The sequence below is a fragment of the Pavona decussata genome, unplaced genomic scaffold (genome assembly GCF_977016875.1).
Source record: "Pavona decussata unplaced genomic scaffold, jaPavDecu1.1 SCAFFOLD_6, whole genome shotgun sequence".
NCBI lineage: Eukaryota > Metazoa > Cnidaria > Anthozoa > Scleractinia > Agariciidae > Pavona > Pavona decussata.
This window is the reverse complement of record NW_028145430.1, coordinates 7439601-7446658: the sequence shown is the minus strand read 5'-3', so window position 1 is coordinate 7446658 and position 7058 is coordinate 7439601. Positions and strand designations below refer to the sequence as shown.

Genomic DNA, 7058 nt, shown 5'->3' with positions numbered 1-7058 from the left:
AATCTATAATCAAATTTGCAACACTACAGGGAATATCTAACCTACATAGCTTGTTTATCAGAATACTATGATCAAAGGGGGATCATAACAAAAGGTAAAGGTGGCTGACAACGGTTTCCAGCTCTTTCCAGCGCATAAAATTGGCGAATCAATACTACCACTTTTTACTTGTTCATGTGACAATAATGGCATCAGACAAATGCCTTATCATTGAAGAACAAGTCATGGTCGTTTTTCTCATAGCAACAGCAAAACTTATTTTGGCTTTAATTAGTCAAACAAGCTGAGTGACCCCCATTTCTATTATGAAACTGTAATCTGCATGCTCAAATGTTAAATTAATTAATTTATTTATTCATGTATTTAAATTTATTTGTCATTTATTTATCTCATGTTAAATTTTCGAAAATTAAGGCGGCTCTAAAGACCTCCCAGCCAGATGCGTCTACACATGTATGAAGGGAAAGAGGGTCGGCTTTTTGCCAATTTGAGGATTTTAAGCAGATCTCGCCCTCCTTCGTAGCAAGTGTTTTACCAGTTTGGAGACAATAAGAATAATAAAAGATAATAAAAAAGCTAAAAGTGAAAGAAGCACCTAAAACATACTGCAAGTAGTCTATCATTGGTCTCATGGATAGTTGAAAACGCGCGAGCGCGTGCAAAATGTATACCGCGAGTAGTCGCGACGTAATGAGGAAGGGAGAAAATGAGCTCTTATTTTTTTCTTTTCACACTGGTCGTGTTCAGCAGGTTCTACTATCTTTGAGAGAAAAAAAACAGAGACTTTTAGCAAAAGCTTGGAAGTATGAATTATTCCACTTAGCTGAGAATACCTTTTCGCAACGGCGCAGGACGTTCGGCGCATATTTTTCTCTTCTCTTGGCCGCTCAAACATTCCTCCACGCCAGTGATAACACGATTAGCAAAGCTGATGATTAAACAAATGTACAGCAAAGAACAAGGCCAGCTAGTCTATGTAATCAATTAGAAAAATAAGCGATGTTTGCCTGCAAGAGTATATTTTGAGCAATATGGAAATAAATTAATACATATGTATCACAATTGGGCTACAGAGGAGGCATCTGTCAGTTTCGATAAGTCGGGATTTATTCAAAACCTAAAACAATAAACGTCAGTTATCAGGCCCTAAATCTAAAACCTTTCAGTACCTTGCTCGTAAGAGTTAGAGATATTTTACTAATATTAAAATATCAGTCAGTTATAGACCAGAATTTCAAAATAGAGTATGCTTGAAGCGGCTTCTTGTTAAAGTAATCTTCCGGTGAAAAAGCAATTTAAGGTAAAGTTTAGAGTGAATCCTTTTTACAAATGGCTCAATAGATTTAAGAAGAAATAAAAAAACTATAAAAACTACAAAATTCAATTTTCCTAGATCAGCAAAAAAGTGTGGTATAAAAATACCAAAATATTGTTTCTTTTCTCGATGAATTCTCTCACGTGTTACATCAATGATATAATAGATGCATAAAGTGGAATAAAGATGTAAGTCAATCTTTTCTTCTTGATAAAAAAAGCAATAATTATATTTCAAAAATTTATTTATAAATCGTAAGCCCATTGACCTATCAAATGGTCGATAAAACATCATGTGCAGTGGTTTTATATCCGATAAAACCTCCTCCTTATTAGTATATGGTCTTTAAGGGCATGTAAACCTCCAAAACGCGAATTTTTCTGGTCACATAGTCATAAAGTACACATTTTCAGTATGCCGAATCTGTAAATTTTTTTAAAGCGAGCGCGTTTTCAGTTGGAAAAGGCCGCTGCAAATTCGAAGCGCCCGCCATTTTGATTACACCATCTTTTCCGTGACGTCACGAGTGGATCTCTACCGACAGGAAGTGAATCTTTAATCTTTAATGAGCATAATTGCCATTAGCAAAGCTAATCCGGCAATGGAGCGGCCAGCGGACGCACAATAGGTTAAATTATACATGCAGAACATATAAAGAACTAATAATTCCGAACTTTCTCCCTTCCCGACCTTTTGTAATACGCACGTGTCTACATAAATTCCACCAAATATTCATTTATTTTCTTATTCCAATATGGTAATCCGCTGTGTCCAGTTTTGTGGCATTCTAACAAAACAGGATTTTCCAAGAGACTTCATCAGTTAAGGCGACAGTCGATTAAATTTGTTCTTGGAGCGGGGTGATTTTATAGAGCCGAACAAAATTTTAGTAATTTGTGGCGCTCATTTCCCATTGGACTGCTTTGAGGGTGTATATATATACGAGAAATGGGTTTTAAAAAGTAGACGGATTTAATTCCCAGTGCAGTACCGAAAATTCAACAAACACCACAGCAGAAAGCCTTGTGAGAAATGTGTAAGCGAACAATGGAAAGCGAGGAAACAGAGCAGACGGCTGGGACATCTAGTAAGAGGTCACGAGAGAGCAAAGCTATATCAAAATTCGCAGTCGCTTCAGAAATAACGCCAAGACAGTAAAAGACACTTGTAAATTGTTCTTGTATTTATGAATAGACACTTTCACATTTATTATTTTTTTGACATACATCTCTTTAATGTGTCAACATACCGAGAAAACCTGAAAGTTGGAATCGAGCTCAAAAACGGCATAAAATCAGGGCAATCTGTTATAAATAAAAAAGGTTTTATTCGTCTTTTTCGTATGTTTGGTGGCGTTAACGTCGTGTGCAAAGGACCAAAATCCGCTAGAAATGTACTTCGTATTTTGTGGCCTCACAGGACAGGAGCGCAACCACCACATTTCTGCCGAGATAGCCCCAACACCAACGACGAGTTGTCTGTAAGCAATGTAACGAAATTTCCTACAAGAGACAAAAGGAATTACTGATAACTGTGCGATTCCCTATTAACTTTGTGATTTTACAGTGCAGTGTTCACAGAGAAAGGTAATGTGATACGATTTTCTGCGCCATACTGTTGTTGGAATGCTTATACGCAGTTTTAAGAACCCAGACATCAAGGCAATTGGACCGAAATCCTTTTTTTTTCTCCCTCTCCCTCTCCCTCTCCCTCTCTACCTCCCTCCCTCCCTCCCTTCCTCCCTCCCTCTCCCCCTCTCCCCCTCTCCCCCTCTCCCCCTCTCCGGCAGAGACAGCAGAGTGTGGGTATTTATCAGACAATTTCTTTTGAGCAGTAGGCACTTCCTGCTTCTTCGCCTGGAACTGGCGGTAAATTTGTTTAGAAGAGACATCAAAAATTTTTAAAGAACTTTCATCAACAGTGATGGTGGGAACATCTGGAACTGGAAAAACTATTGGTAGAAATGAAGCTTCTTTTATTATCATGCGCCAATGAACTGGGATGGAGTCAATGATACTCATCACAAAAAAAACGTTGCTCAGGATTGAGCAGTAGATTCGTAAAGCTAAATGCTGTACTGTTACCCGAGATTAAATCCCCTAATTTTAAGAGGCCAATGGTAAAAAGATCCCTTCTAAAAAACGATTTTTTGTCAACACAAAGAAACTTATTGTTCCATACAATTTGATTCGCAACCTCTTGAAACGAAAGTGGTGTATTGTTGTTCATATCAGACCAGGAATCGAAGCACTTTTCATAGAAGAGCGGCAATGTTACTCTTACCTCGGTAGTATCGAAATTGCAATGAAGTACAAATTTACCACCCACAGATAACAGACGTTCATCGAGGAAGAACTTCCAAGGACTAGGATAATCTTCCAAATATTTCTTTAAACAGGAAACACGTTTTGTACGAATCATTGAGTCAATATCGAGCATGTTTAAGCCACCACTCTCAATGGTGGAGGTGAGAACATTTCTTTTAACTTTATCTTTGCCATTCCAGATGAAATTGAAGAAAATGGAATTCGCATTTTTTATAAGTTCTTTAGAAATAGGTATGGCTGATGCCCTGAACATAAATTTGGGAATCGCGAAGGTTTTAACTATCTGTATCCTCCCTAAAAGTGACAAACCTCTCCATTTCCATAGATTTAAAGATTTCTTTATCGACTTTAAAGTTTCCCTAAAATTTAAGTCGTCCCTTTCTTTATCGTTACCACCGAAATAGATTCCTAGAATTTTTATAACATTGCGAAGGTTGTGCATGTTAGATAAATCTTCCCATATAGAACTGTCACCAAAGGCTAAGGCTTCTGTCTTCTCATGATTTACTTTCAACCCCGAGCACTCTCCAAAGTCGTCGAGGAGGCGAAATAGGCTGGTATAAGACCCTTTCTCTTTCAGAAAACATGTCATATCGTCAGCGAATAAGTTGAGCTTTACATTAACTTCATCAATTTTAAAGCCTTGAATGGAATCGTCGTTTCTTATCCTAATCGCCAAGACCTCTAATGCGATTATAAAAAGATAAGGAGAGAGAGGGTCACCTTGTCTTACCCCTCTTCCTAATGAGAAAGGCCCTGTTGAAAAACCATTGTTCATCACACAACTTGAGGCATTTTTATACAGCACGCGTATCCACTGGATAAAACTAGGTCCGAAATTAAATTCGTGTTATATTCTTATTAAATAATTGAAATTAAGAGTGTCAAAAGCTTTCTCAAGGTCAACGGCTACTAAAATTCCAGACAAGCCTTTCTGTTTAGTATGCTCTATTACATCTTCTATCGTTCTGATCGCATCGAAAATCGTTCTTCCTTTGACAAACGCATTCTGATCGTAGTGAATAATTTCAGGAAGAGTCTTTTCCAAACGTTATGCTAGAGCTTTTGACGCTATTTTCGCATCCACATTTATAAGAGATATTGGACGCCAGTTCTTTATCAATCTTTTATCCTTCCCGTCTTTGGATAATTGGTGTTTTTTGGCGCCATGTAAACCTTAATAATAATAATCTTTATTGAGGAAATCAATGTCACTAATAAGTGATTTACAAAAGAGTCCTCTAAAATTAAAAAGAATAAAAAAAAAAATGATAATAATAATAATAATAATAATAAAGAAAAATAAAGACTAATATATGAATATATAAAAATTAGACTAAAGACTATTTACATTTCTTACCACTCTTTTAAAACTAGCTAATGATGGGCTTTGTCTGATTGAAAGGTCTAATTTATTCCAATCGTTTGAGGCAAAATTTGTCGATGTCCAATGCCCCCAGTTCCTACTAGATGCACTCTTACGGATATTATTTTTACATCTAGTATTATAATCGTGTTTATCCTTATTGAATTCAATATTAAAACGATGAGAAAATAAGTTATTCAAACATTTATAAATAAAAGTTGCCCTATGCTCGGCCCTACGTCTTGCGAGACTTTTCCATTTCAGTTTATTCAAGGCCTCACTAGCAGATGATCCAATGGGCAAATCTAAAATTATTTTTGCAGCTTTATTGTGTAAAGATTGAAGTTGCAACATTAGAGTGGAATTACCCCTATCCCCCCATACGATATCAGCATAGTCAAACAAAGGCAGAACATAGCTGTTGAAAAACAGCAATCTAGCATCTAAAGGTAGGCAATAACGAATACGTTTAAGTAGACCCAGCTTCTTATTTATCTTAGTAAACATTTGGTCAACATGTTCTTGCCAAGTTAAACGATTATTGATAACAATACCTAAGTACTTAAACGAACTTACTTCATCAAGATCCATGTTATTAACCTTAAATGAAATAGAATCAATCTTATTCAGTCTTTGACTACTACCAATGATCATGAATTTAGATTTACTTATACTAAGCGTCAAGTGATTTTGGTTCAAACCTTGTATCTGTAGGATTGTATCAACTTGTATCTGTAGGATTGCGAATGCGCCAAATATCTATTAAGTCATGTTCTACACACATTTCTTCGACAAATTTAGCAGACTCTTTCCTCTTCTTGTTCCCTCCCCGCCCGTCTACAACCTCGTCAAGAATTACGTTAAAATCGCCTCCAACAATGAGAGATGAATCACACTCTGCTGTCAGAGACTTAATTTCTTCTGAAATATTTTGAAAATATTGAATTTGCTCGTTGCACTTATTTGGAGCGTAAATATTCAGAAGACAATGACGCGAATCCTGTATAATTGCGTCCAACATAATGAAACGGCCTTTTTGCTGTGGCATGTTCCATGAGAAAAAAACTAATCACCCCTCCACTGTTTCTTCCAAATATTTTCCACGTCACAATTACTATAAGTAATTTTTCTGCAAGAAACAAATATCCGCGCCAGATTTACTGAGCCAATTGAATATGGCTTTCCGCTTTTCAAAGGTACGAATCCCTCGAACATTTAAGGACAATAATTTAAAATTAACATTGCTAGACCCCATGTGACTGAGAGAAAAAGACAATAGTACAATGGAAAAAGCTGAACAAAAAAATACAGTTTTGTTTAAAAAATACTAATGAAGTAACAATGACAACTAAGAATTGAGGATGTAAATCAGATTTTGACACGTCCAAATAGCCATCAGCGAAAACAAGAGAAAAAAGGCAAACAGAAACAAGTACATACGTAAAGAATTGCACAAGGAAACAAAATTTAAATTTAAATTTAAGAGGGCAACAAGGAAAAATATCCCGCGTGCTGCCCTTGAGAGTGGAACTCGTATCGAATAAGAAAGCCTGACCAGTCTTGGCCGCTTAATCAGCAAGGCCGGCAAAGGCTCCACTGTACCTTATTATAGTATTTTAATAGAGTACACTGAAACGCAGCTTATCTAAAGAATAATTCTAAATAGCATAATATTCAAACAATAAACAGTTCAAAGTTTATGAAACAACCTTTCCGTTAATTATTAGCTTGTCGGGTTCTGATTTGCTAAAGGATACCCTTAGCCCTTTCTCCTTGGCTTCTTTGAGCTTTGACATCTTCTTGCGCCTCTTCTCGATTATTTCTTGTGGAAAATCTTGAAGTATCATATATTCAGTGTCTTTTTGTTTGAAGCCTTGGCTGAGAATTCTTTCTCGATCTTGGAACCGCAAAAAGCGTGCAAGAATTGGCTTGGGTTTACCATTGATGGACTTACCGACCCGGTGTACGCGCTGGATCTCTATAGTGTTACTTGGGTCATGGAAGCCGAGCGCCGTTTGCAAAAAATGGTTTAGGACCGTCCTTGTGTCGA

General features: G+C 36.7%; 1 long non-coding RNA gene across 1 annotated transcript; it reads right to left on the bottom strand.

The window, feature by feature from the left end:
- Nucleotides 1-998: 998 nt before the first annotated feature.
- LOC146489551 (uncharacterized) lies at nt 999-2914 on the bottom strand. The gene is made up of 2 exons (XR_014865090.1): nt 1990-2914; nt 999-1868 (listed from the first exon to the last, which is right to left on the bottom strand). It is a non-coding gene; the product is annotated as an uncharacterized LOC146489551 (long non-coding RNA).
- Nucleotides 2915-7058: the final 4144 nt, after the last annotated feature.